This window comes from Protopterus annectens, chromosome 1.part1 (assembly GCF_019279795.1).
Source record: "Protopterus annectens isolate FY-2018-M chromosome 1.part1, PAN1.0, whole genome shotgun sequence".
In the NCBI taxonomy this organism is placed as follows: domain Eukaryota; kingdom Metazoa; phylum Chordata; order Ceratodontiformes; family Protopteridae; genus Protopterus; species Protopterus annectens.
In genome coordinates this window covers 1532146314-1532159097 of record NC_056726.1, presented here as the reverse complement: position 1 = coordinate 1532159097, position 12784 = coordinate 1532146314, and the positions used below count along the sequence as shown (strand labels likewise).

Here is a 12784-nt window from a genome sequence, read left to right as displayed (position 1 = left end):
GAGTGTTTTCTTATTGCAGCTATAATTGTATAAGTGTATCACTATTCATTGAAGATAAAATTGCACAAAATATAAACTAGTGTGCCATTATATCAGCAATACGGCTTTTCATATATGCTTGCAACAAAAGAGATCAAACTCAGTTAGCTATCCTAATAATGGCTCCAGAGATGTATGTAAAAAAGGGTCTATATTATAACATCGAAGTCCTAAAACTTCGAATGCTATAATATCGAACCCATTCGATCGAAACACCATATAATCGAACAGTCAGAATAGCTATTTTTTCCCAGGTAAAAAATTTGCTGTTCTGACAAACATACACACAACACAAGCACACCAAACTAAATAATCCACACATATACACTTCACAAACCCCTACACTAAACCATACATACACTACTAGCTATCCACTTGCCTTAACCCAACCTTAACCCTAAGGTCCATAACTACCGCACACTCACCTTACCCACTCCCTAACCCTAAAGTCCCTATCGCACACTCACCTTACCCACTTCCTAAACCTAAAGTCCCTATTGCACACTCACCTTACCCGCTCCCTAAACTTAAAGTCCTTATCGCACACTCACCATACCCACTCCCTAACCCTAAGGTCCCTATCACACACTCACCTTCATTCGTACACTTACCTTAACCCGGTCCATAACCTTTGCTCCACAGTTGAAGAAATAGCAAAGCTGCAGAAACGGCCCACCGAATATTTTCCCTAGGAAAGCATTTGATATTCTACAGCTTTGCTATTTCTAGCGTTTGATGCATAGGGTTCGATATTATAGCATTCAAAGTTTTCAGACTCCGATGCTATAATATAGACCCATAAAAAATACCCTTATGCTCTCTTTACTTGATTTTCTATTCATGTAAAACATGTTTAATTTCACAAGACCCAATAATAAGATTAGTAGTATTTGGCAAAAAAGTGTAAGCTGATACAAGTATATACTTTACTGGGATTAGAACCCAGCCCCAGTACATTACATATGCAGGAAGCCAGGGTAAGGAAAATAAGAAATTTCTGTTTCAGAAGAGGCCACAGAAATGAGAAACTCCTGATGTGCATGCAGATATGCAGGAGGACTAAATGATTACACAAAGTCCTGCAGCAGATGTAAGTATGAAACACAACAAAAAGCAACTTCATTGTCAAGTTTTATCCAGCAGGTACCCAGAATGCAGTCTTGGGCAAATCATTTTGCATGGTGTAACCAGTTTCTATAGTAATTATTTAAAATCATGCATAATGATTTCCAAATACCCTATAAGTCAGTAATTAGCACACAGACCACCCCAAACGATGATGGTTTTCCTGTACATTTTGTGCATGTTTCCTCTGTTGAATGCTATAGTATTAAGTGATATACATTTTTCATTTTTCAGACAGGATCGCTTGAAGGACAGCATTTCAAGAAAACAGGACGATTTGTTTCACTGAGTGAGCAACAGCTTGTAGATTGCACTCGAAAATATGGGAACCATGGTTGTAGAGGTGGACTCATGACTAATGCATTTCGATATGTCACAGCTAATGATGCAATCAACACAGAAGAGTCATATCCATATGAAGCCACTGTATATTATCAGTTGCATATGATAGTATTTCTATTGGTCAGGTTGTTGATCCTGTATACACATTTTACCTTTAACTACCTGTTCATGCATTGTTTTATTTCTTTTAGGATGACATCTGCCATTACAATGTGAGTGCAATTGGTACCACATGTTCTGGGTACACTAATCTTCCTTCTGGCAATGAAATTGCACTTCAGGAGGCAGTTGCAACCATCGGCCCAATTTCTATAGCCATTGATGCATCCCTCTTATCTTTTCAGCTGTATTTATCAGGTAAATAATATTTAGAAACATCCATATCATGGCAAATAGAAGATCAAGTAAACAAATTGTGTAACAGAAAAGTAAGTGTCATGGCTTATGCTGCTAAACATTATTCGGTGTTCAAACATCGTCTCCCTCTTTTTATATCTTCTGCCTGGTTTAGCAATTTTATTTCAAGTTGAAATAATAGCTACTTTATTTTTTATGGTTCAGATTACGTTTATTCGTTTATATATATATGCATCTGTAGCCTGGTTTTCAGAAGTCTGTCACTAGTCTGTGGCCCTGATTAAATGGGCAGGTGCACTTGGTTAGTCAGAGTGTGGCGAGATTCTTTTTATTGCAGTGGCAATGGCCAGAGCATAGACAAGTGTCCATGACCCTAATCTGGATATTTCTAGTTCTGCTTCAAGCAAACACTTTTGAAATTACTACATCTAGACGAGCTGGATAATCCATAGCCTGTGTCTACCTTGTCCTGTGAAAACATGTGCACCAGTCTTTATAACTGGTTGTGGTTTGAACATCTAGCTCTTCATTTCATGTAACCCACTTTATCCTTTACAGGATCATGAGGACACTGAAGCTTACTTACCATTCGTACAAATATTTCAAGCACAGGCATTAATGGACTTCTAGCCTGTCAATATACCAAAATACTTGTTCCTATAATAAGTATCCAGGCTATTCTTAAAAATATCTAAACCAGTACTTGCTTTAATGTGATTTGGTAGTCTGTTCCAATCAGCTGCTCTCTCAAAGAACCACTTAGTACACTTCTCCTTCCTATAGAATCTTCTACATAGGTTGTCTAATGATTCTCCATTACTTTTTGATAAACCCAAGCAATCCTAGAGATAGTTGTCTCTAAGTGCCCGTTATATCCAAATAAAATCTCCTTTTAGATATCTATGAGACACTGTACAAGTTCAGATATTTTAGTCTTTCATAATAACTTAAACTTTCACATCCATGAATGCCCTCGGTATATTTCTGTTGTACTTTTTTCAGTTTATTCATGCCTGTTTTCTTATAAGGTTTCCATATTGTTATTCCATACTCAAGTTTGGGTCTAATGTAACTAAGAAAAATTAACTTCATTGCTTCTGATTTCCTAGACTTTATAAATCTTTTTATACAACCTATAGTTCTATAACTATCATTAACCTATTGATTGATATGATTAGAAAAACACAAAGCTGGATCTACTCATATACTCAGATCCTTAAATGAATCTACAGTTTCAATCACTGTGTGCTGTATTAAATATTCACTTTGCAAATTATGTCTCCCAATTCTCATATTCTTAGTGTTTGATGTATTTATCAGCATATTATCCTCCTGTGCCCAAATTGTCAATTTAGTCAAGTTATTTTGCAGACATGCCTTATCTGTAACACGTGTAATCAGTTTACTTAATTTCAGGTCATCTGCATATAGACTGTAGAACACCCTAGATGAAAAAGTTAGGTCTGAAAGATACAATCTAAACAAGTGAGGGCCTAGGACAGAGCCTTGTGAGCCACCTTGACTGTAACCAAGGATTTTACCTGTCCAGTTGTATGATATTTTTCATGTCCAATTTGTAAGCCATGTAGCGATCCATCTTATCAAGAATACATTCATACCTAGTTGTTCTAATTTATTAATCAGTGTTTTGTGTATGGGCCTGTCAAATGCTTAAGTTAAATCTATATAAATTACATCGCAGCACAATTTTTTATTTATAGCTAGTATTATGTTATTATAGAACATCATGTTACAGGAGGTAATAGATCTATATTCAACATATGAATGCTGATACATGGTTTCAAGACCCAACCTCTCCAATTTTGACACTAACGTATCCAGTATTACCTGCTCCATTATATTTCTACAAATGAAAATGGACTTAAGAATCTATATGACTCTGGGTTGTCCTACTCCAATTTCCATTAAAGGCAGCTTTAATAATAAGAGCATGTCTCCAATCTTCAGGAATCTCCTCATTTTTTATATGACGTAGTAAACACTAGATATAATGGTATCCTCTTTTTAAATTTCTCCAAGTGTTTTGGGTTTCTAATACCATGACAGGAATTGACCCCATTCCTAAGACAAAGTACAATTAAAGTTCATGAAATTAGTACTGTTTCAATCTTTGATGTCAGCCAAAAATACTCTTCAGAGCACTCGCAATGTGCCCAGCAATGACTCCTTCTGCAATTCGTATGGAGTTGCATGGATTGGTAACATATCTAAATATGACTGTGGATTCTTTTTTATAAGACATGTTGCTCCTACTACTATTGGGACTGTCTGGGTATCCTTCTTCCACATTGTTCTCATTTCTGCCTGCAGATGCTGATATTTTATGACTTTGTGTCTCTCTTTATGTAAGATACAGTAGTCACTGGGTGGGGTGATTTCAGTGATCAATGCTACTCTTGTCTTTTTTTCTTAGACTACTATATCTGGTTTTCTAGCATCTATCTTTTGAACTGTTGGTAATGGGTGGTCCCATGTGATATAAACTTCATCATTTTCTGTGATGCTTTGTGGCTCATATTTCCAGTGTTTTTCAGCCACTTCAGTACCATGATGTTTACACAATCCCCAGTGCAACAATCTTGCCACATTATTATGCCTTTCAGTATACAGTCCTTCTGCCATTAGTATGTTACAACCTGCAACAAGGTGTGCAACTGTTTCCAGTTTGGTTTTACAAAACCTACATTTGTCTGTTTCTCCCACATGTTCAATGGACTTTGCAAACCAACATGTACATAGTCCACTATCTTGAGCTGCCAATATTAACCTTTCATTTCTTCGTTTGAATTCACCTCTCCTTAACCATCCCTGCATTCGTTCCTGAGCAACATGAGGCTCTTCCAGAAGTTTTCTATACTTGCAACTATATTTATGCTTTTTCCACATTTCTTGCCTTCTCATCTGGTCCTTCACCTTATATACTTTCTTTTATTTTTTGGCAAATTCAGTTGCTGCCTGATTTTTATCCACTTCTGGTTTGATTTCCATTCTTTTGACGCCAATATGCATCTGCTAAATTAAGCAGAGAAGTCATCTTAGATTTATTCTCCTCATGTTTCAAAACTTTCACTACATTTTGGTTTTGTGAGGTCAGTAGATATGTGTGGAGTCCCACAATTGCAGATCTATACATATAATCAGCTTCAAAGACACCCAGTCCTCCTTCAGAACTGGGAATATATAATCTTGGTATGCAGTGATTTTTATAAATCATTTGGTGAGCATGAAGCATCCTTCTTGTTTTCCTATCTAATCTATCCAACATGTTTTGGGGCCACTCAATCACTTCAAAACTGTAAGTTAGGACAGGAAGAGCAAATTGATTTATAGCTTGAATTTTGTTCCTAGACATCAGTGCTGTTTTCAGGATTCATTTAAGTCTTCTGAAATATTCCCCTTTGAATTTTTATCCCTGGGATAATAATTTGTCCTTTATTATGGCTTTATTGCAAAATGGTCTGCCACTGTTTCATGGTCACTGTAATATAGTCTATCTGTGTAGGGTGTATCTTATACATTTTTAAGCACTCTTTTATCCATGAATCTGGGATACTATCAAATGCTTTTTTTGAAGTCAATCCATGCCATACTTACATTCTACCCCTTTTTAAAGTTCTCCAATATGACTTTATTTAAAAACAAATGATCCTTTGTACCATATGACTTTCTTGTATTGCCCTTTTGTTCTACTGCCATAATTGCATTTTCTTCTAAATGACTATAAACGCTGTCAGTATTAATTCCCACATATAGTTTATACATCGTCGGAAGGCAAGTTATTGGTCTATAGTTTTTAGGGTAGCTTGCAGGTTCACTCTTAAGTAGGAGTGTTGTTTTTCCTGTTGTTAACCATGTTGGTGTCTGTTCAGGATATTCATATAAATAGTTCTTACTCATGGCTAAATCTTCGTGCAAAGATGTTAATGCTTTTAACCAGAAGTTAGGTACTACATCTGGGCCTTGAGTTTTCCAATTAGAGGTTTTTCTTAACTTTGTTTCAATCTCTCTGGCTGTTACTTCATCCCATTTCATATCATGTACCTTTAAACTTCTTATTCTTTCTTTTATGTCTTCTATCCATTTAGCATCTTTGTTATATTCCACAGGATCAAAAAGCAACAACAAAAAAGCAAGTTAGCTGCTTTAAACTTCACAAAGACCAATTTATTGTAAGCGCTTTCATCGAGGCAAATGCCCCAACTTTATCAGACAACTCAACAGCCATAAAAACCTCCATTTTATATTCACATTCAACATAATTAAACAATTAAACAGTTAAATCCTTGATTGAACCATTAGTTAAAACTACTTCATATTTAAAGTGCCCTTGCTTCCTGACTTACAATTTATTGCAATGCCTTAGAAGCTATGGCAACAGTATAAAAAACTTGTTTTTACATGTTATTAAAAACCCCTAATAAATATTATAAAATCATAAAATACTTACTATTACAAAAACTTTTTGTTTGTATTTATATTCAATCTAAATATCGAAAATTCAGAAAAATCAGAGAAAATGATAGTCACCTCTAAAGGACCCTAACTATCTTTCATTATATAAAAAACATATAAATCCATGACTTGCATAAATAATTAAATATCTAAAACATGTATGTAAAAAATGTAAGTTAGATATGACAAACATTCCACAGGATCTTCATAAATACTTCTCCAAAATATATCTATTTCTTCTTTTTTTGGTGGTATTTCAATTCCTTTTACCTTGTTTCCCAATTCTCTATAAAACTTTTTTAGATCATGAATTAATTGCTTATTTTGCACTTTTCCTTCATATTTATTTTTGTATTTTCTAAGTTTTTCCCACCTGCGCTGAAATTTTTAGTATATTTGTGATAGCATATGATAGATCCTGGTCTGTTCTAATATTGCGCATTGCTTTTATCACATCAATCTTTCTTAGAATTTTTTTGATCTATTCCCTCTTTTATAGTCTTCTAACAGTAACACTTCCTGTCTTAATTGCTTTAGAATTTTCAATATTCGATATTTCCATGATGGTATTTGATTTCTCCCCTTCGTTTCCCTCGCTACCCTGTGTTCCTGTGGTCGAACTTTATCAGTTATTAATTTAACTGCTCAGTAATATATCCTGTTTACTTCTGTTATATCGCATGGATCTCTATGAACAGTCCTATTTACTGTGTTTAGTTGTTTTATCAGACTTCTGACTTTTTGGGTTTTATTAACCTTCTGCAGTCTATTTCTTTCATTGATCTTGATATATCTGTACATGTATATTAAATCAATCAATTCTTCTCTTAGCTCATTTTCTTCCAAACTGAGGACACATCCCTTGTTTTCCAGTTCCTGCAGGCATTCTATAGAAGGGTCTATAGCATCTTTCTGTGACAGATTCTCATCAATTTTATCCTGTGCCACCCATTGCTCTATCACATGTGAACTCACTGGCCTATCACTCCTCAACATTGACTATATCAGAGTTTCCACAATGTCCTGTTCCTTCCCTTGCTGTCTAGCTTCAATTGAATGTTTAAACTGGTTTCCTGTGAAAGGTGCCAAATTATCTTCATGTGGCACCTGACCAATTGCTTCCTGTTCCACTGATTTTCTCTTAATTTGTATATCCATTACTCTATCCTGTTGTGGTACTTTCTGAATTAGATTTTCTGCACTGAATCCTTCACTTTGCAGGTACTCCATGACCTCAGTTTCTATTTCTTTGACTTCTCCATTACTAATCTCTTTTTCTACTTTTCCTCTTAGTCTTATTTTTTGTATTGTAAAGTTTTCCATGTCCGGATTCCTTTGCCTGTATTTCTCTTCAAATATCTTTGGTGCTGCTCTTTTGTATTGGTTAGTGTTGCTTTCTCCTTTGCATAAATATTACACCATATTAAATCTCTTTTTTTCCCATGCCCATATGTCTTCTTCAGATGTTTCCTGATCTTCCAATTTTTCCCTGCTTTGGGGACTCACTCCATCCTGCTGTGGTATAACCTGTGCTAGGCCTTCTACACCAAACCCTTCTCTTCACAGGCACTCCATAATTCAACTTCTATTTTTTTAACTTCTGCTTTACTAATCTTCTTTTCTACATTCCATCTTTGTGGTGTTATTTATTTTATTGTGAAATTTTCCATGGATGCATTTGCCTGTATTTTTCTTTGAATATCTTTGGGACATTGATTAATTTGGCTTTCTCCATTGCATAAATATTGCACCATTTCAAATCTCCCTTTCTTTCCCATGTCCATATTTCTTTTTTATACTTTTCAAATATCTCTTGGTTTTGTGTTTTATATTTATGGACTTCCTCAGATGCTTCTTTTAATAAACAGGTCAAAGTTTCTTGATCTATATACTGTTTTTCACAAATATGCTGTATCAATGAACACAAATTTTGATTTGAAGCTTCTGACAGTTTTTCTTGCAGAAGTATTTTTCTTTCCTCTAATTTCTGTCTTAATCATTTTGTATATCTTGTGTCTGGAAATTCTACACTTTTTGCATAATAGTAGCAATACAAAATTTATTTCTAATCCTCAATAGTCCACTTTATCATCTTTATGGTTCTTCTTTGGCGTATCAGTTTTTGTGATTTTTTGTGGACTTCTACTTTCACAACAGGGGGGGGCATCCTCCCCCTGTTCCTGGCCTGGCCCATTGTAGGAATGTTTCCATATTTTGAAGATTCTACACTGTCATCTTTTCCAGTCCTGGCACCAGTGTGCCTACCAGGATTGAGCACTTTTTTATTCTGGGTCTTGTGCACCCAGCTATCTTTTTGAGTTTTTAACCTACTTCTGTCCATGATATATGCTATATAAATACAGTCTATATATCAGTGTTGCCTTGGTGAGATTTTGTAAAAACAGGGTCCACCTCATGAAGTTACTCATCAAGACTTGAAGATGAATTCAGTTTCTGCACTACCACTCTCCTTTGCTTGCTGACTTTTCAGCTCCCCATTCAGACCCCAATGGTACTGGTAATAGTACTGTAAGTTCTTGCTGAAGTGTTATCAGGTCATTGTTACTAATTCTGTCTTCTCCCTGTGTTTTGTTTGGAAACAGTTTGCAAAGTTCTTTTTCAATATAATCTAATTTGATTCCAGTATTTGAGGTTACTTAGATGTCGCTAGTCCCCCTTTGTGGAGCCAAACTGTTTTGCATAAGATTTTGTAAATATATTTATAATCTGTTGTGTGTGCACATAAATTTTAGAATCTGCAGTTTATCAGTTTGTATGTCTTTACTCCTTCCACATCTTATGTATCTATAAAAAGTTTCCTATTATGCTCAGTATTTTTACATAAATCTTCTTCAAATTTTTCTTGATCTTGTTTCACACTATGCTTAATTTGTTTGTCCAGCTTATTTCAGTTTTCAAAGTTGTAGTTTGATCTCTCTTCCACTTACATTTTTGTCTTTCACCTTAATCAGGTATCTATCAGGTATCTTGTTCGTATGGAAATATATCCCCGCAACATTGTATGCCTAAATCCTGATGTTAAACTTTATTTAGATTTTTTTTTTTGCACTAAAACAATTTCTCTTTCAAAACTTTCATCCATTCAACATTCCATCTGCAGTTTTTTCACTGAACACATCACTCTAGTTAGTTTTACATAGTGACTGTTTTACTTCCATGTAATCTGTAATTAATATTCTGTGCATTGGTTTAGATTTCAATTTGGTATAATAATCTAGCAATAAATTAACCTTTATAACCCCATGATCACTGCACATCAGTTGTGGTAAAACTTGACTTGAAGTTACAGTAATTGAAAATGTTATTTTAATTTGCGTGCTCTGCTCCTATGCCTGCTGGATCCAAAGTCTTCTTAAGACACACAGTTTTGCTGTGCTGTTTACTGCTGAATCAGAGACACAGAGCTTTGCATGACTCCATCTGTAGTCTGTTTAAAGCACCAAGCCTTTCAAATTGCACACTGATAAAGAAATATATTTTGCAGCTATAAGCACAGTTACAGATAACTTATTTTACAACAAATGACACGTACTCTTTCTCAGTTTGTAGCATATATTTACAAAGTTTCCCTTCATTACAGATATGAATGATGACAAATACAAAATATCTCTCGCTGTCCTTCTCTCACATAACTGAATTACTACAATAGTTATATAGAGAGCTAGTCACGCACATAATTATTTCCTCTTGGTTTGTTTTTCTGGCCTTCTGTGGGAAGTCACATCTATTGTCCTGTCAGCAGTTCTGCTGATAAACGTCTGTTCTGTTCCTACTGGAAAAAACATCACATATTGCTGAATTTATTAAAAAGGATGTCTGTTAATAGTTATTTGTTCTGCAAACATGAGAAAAATCATGTAATGCTTGTTTTCCAATATTGCTTTGTTAGGCATTTTCTGATGCTGTGAAGAGAAGCCTGTCTGTTATACATATAGTATGAATGCACATTTTAAACTCTATACATATATTCAAGCAAACTTTTTCTTTCAGCATATTTACAACAGAATTAATTTCAGCCTTATATTCATATCTAGCAATTCCCTCTGTTTTTAAACATTAAGAAACAAAACCTTTAGTCTTTTTTTGATACAAGTCAAAATGCAATTTTACACAGTTAATACAATTATATCAAGTATTACTACGAAAACTGAATGTATTTAACAACTTTTTCTTTTGCAGACCATTCTGTGAAAATATTTAATCAATAATGAGCTGTGTCTGCTTTAGTTTTATTTTTTAACTTGGTTAATTTATTATTTTGCAATCACAGAATTTAATGTATGACTTAGAACTCTTTTATTAACTGTTTGCAACTGTTAAATTAACTATAAGAGACAAGAACCATGTGCTACTGCAAGCATTTATACACTACAGTTTCAATGTCATTTTAACCATAACATTGTATTCATGTCTCTGAACTGCTCATTAACATCTTGGTAAAATACTGAACTGGGCTTAGATAATACTTGAGAATTTAAAGAAACATGATTTATACACTAAAGAATGCTATGTACATATTAGTCCATTAGCTGTATGAATACAATATTTTAATATAATTTTTTCTCTAGCTAGCTGGGCTAAAAACCAGTGATATTACAACTTGACAAATTACTTTTGAACTTATTACAATGTATCCTGTACAGTGTGAATTTACACAGACTGTTTGTTATTCATGCATTTCAATCTAGTAGGTACCCTTAACCCATTTTGTTTAAACATAGGGCCAGATTCAGGAAGCCTCCGTGTAAGAGTTATAACTCTTACACGGAGGCTGCAGTTAAACTGTGTGATGTCAGCATGTCATGCATATGCATGAGGTGCATGAGGCATGCTGAATCACACTAGTAACTCTTACACGGTCCATGTAAGAGAGTAGGGGGCATGTCTGTAGGCTAAGCTCTGCAAGTGGACACGCCCCCGGAAGACTAGAATGGCTGAAAGTAAACAGCCACGAGAAAGGCCATGAAAATGTGAATAAACACACTATACAACACATGCCCCGACTGGCCATCAGTGTATAAAGTGAAGAGATGACATAAAAGTGAATTAAAACCTTTTTTTTTTTTGTTAAACCCCGTAAATGTTTGCTACTGTGTGCGCGGGTGTGCTACTAGCGCAATCACAGTTAGCAGTCAGTGGAAAAGGATATAAGAACTAAATATGCAAAGTAAGCCAAGAAATAATAGCTTAGCGGTAGAGTAGCCGCCCTAAGAGTAGGCAGGCAGGGTTCGAGCCCCTACAACAACAAGCACTAAAAGCCCCCTGACAGTATTGTACAAATGTAAATGTATTCCCTTTTGTAAAATGGAATGAAATAGAGCATTTTGAAGTAACATAAGAATAAAAATAGTCAGAAATGTACTGATAGCTAAGCTGCCGTGAGACAGAGTGCCCGTAGCTGAGTAGTGTTTAAAAAGCTGCAAACTGCGTGCCCGTTGCCAAGCAGCAGGTAAACAGGCTGAAACTGTGTGCAATTAGCTGAACATGTGTGTCGCTAGCCAATTAAGATTTATCCCAGCGCACACCGTTTGCGCCAGCTCCCACAGGCTAACTGCCAGTGCAAGGCATCGTTACCGCGCAAACGAGCGCAGAACAGGTTTAAAGTGCTTAAAAGTGCTTTTGGCATGTTTGATTGACAGGTCCTCAACTCATTTCTGTCAGGAAAAGCAAAAATCAGTTGCCAGATTCAAACCCAGGATACCATGCACTACAGTCAAGGAACTAAACCACCAGGCCATGACAGCAATACCTAGAAATGCAGAAATAGCATATATATGGGATAAAACCCAGAATGGAGCATGAGAAAGCATTTTCAGTGAAGTAGATACAATTCCAAAACGGCCAATCAGAGAAATATAAAGCGGCATATATAAGCCCCATAGGTGGGAATACACAGCATAACTGATTGTAGAACAGACTTGCAGTCAGCATGAGTGGAGTAGGTGAGGGACGTTGCTTTCGAGCACAGCGTTAGTGTTGAGGAGTCCAGATACATGGTCTGGCTCCTTGTCCATAATCACGAGGCCCAACTCATGCAGGGCCAGGTCTCATGGGGATTATATAGGGCAGAGGCGTGGGACCAGTTGGCTCGTGATCTGACCAGTGCTACTGGCATTCCACGCACTGGTGAGCAGGTCCGTCACCACCATGCGGACCTGAAGAGACGCAAGCAGGACCAATTGAACCGTTGGATCCAGGAGGCCCGGCAAATGCCCAACGCCCCACTACTGAGTAAGTCACATTTTACCCATGTATGTAAGGATTTCAACCAGCTGATACCATGGAGATGTGTAGTCCAATATTATTCCCTTTGTATTACAGCTGCAGGTGTCCGCTCTGCGAATGTCGAGATGGCTGGTGCGGCTGCGCCACCATGCAGGTTAGTAACCCCACCCAGTACTTGTAAATAAATATTATTATGTACCGA

At 36.0% G+C, this 12784-nt stretch overlaps 1 pseudogene; it reads left to right on the top strand.

Moving 5' to 3' along the window:
• Nucleotides 1–12784, top strand: part of LOC122816465 — a 155582-nt pseudogene that overhangs the window by 89426 nt on the left and 53372 nt on the right.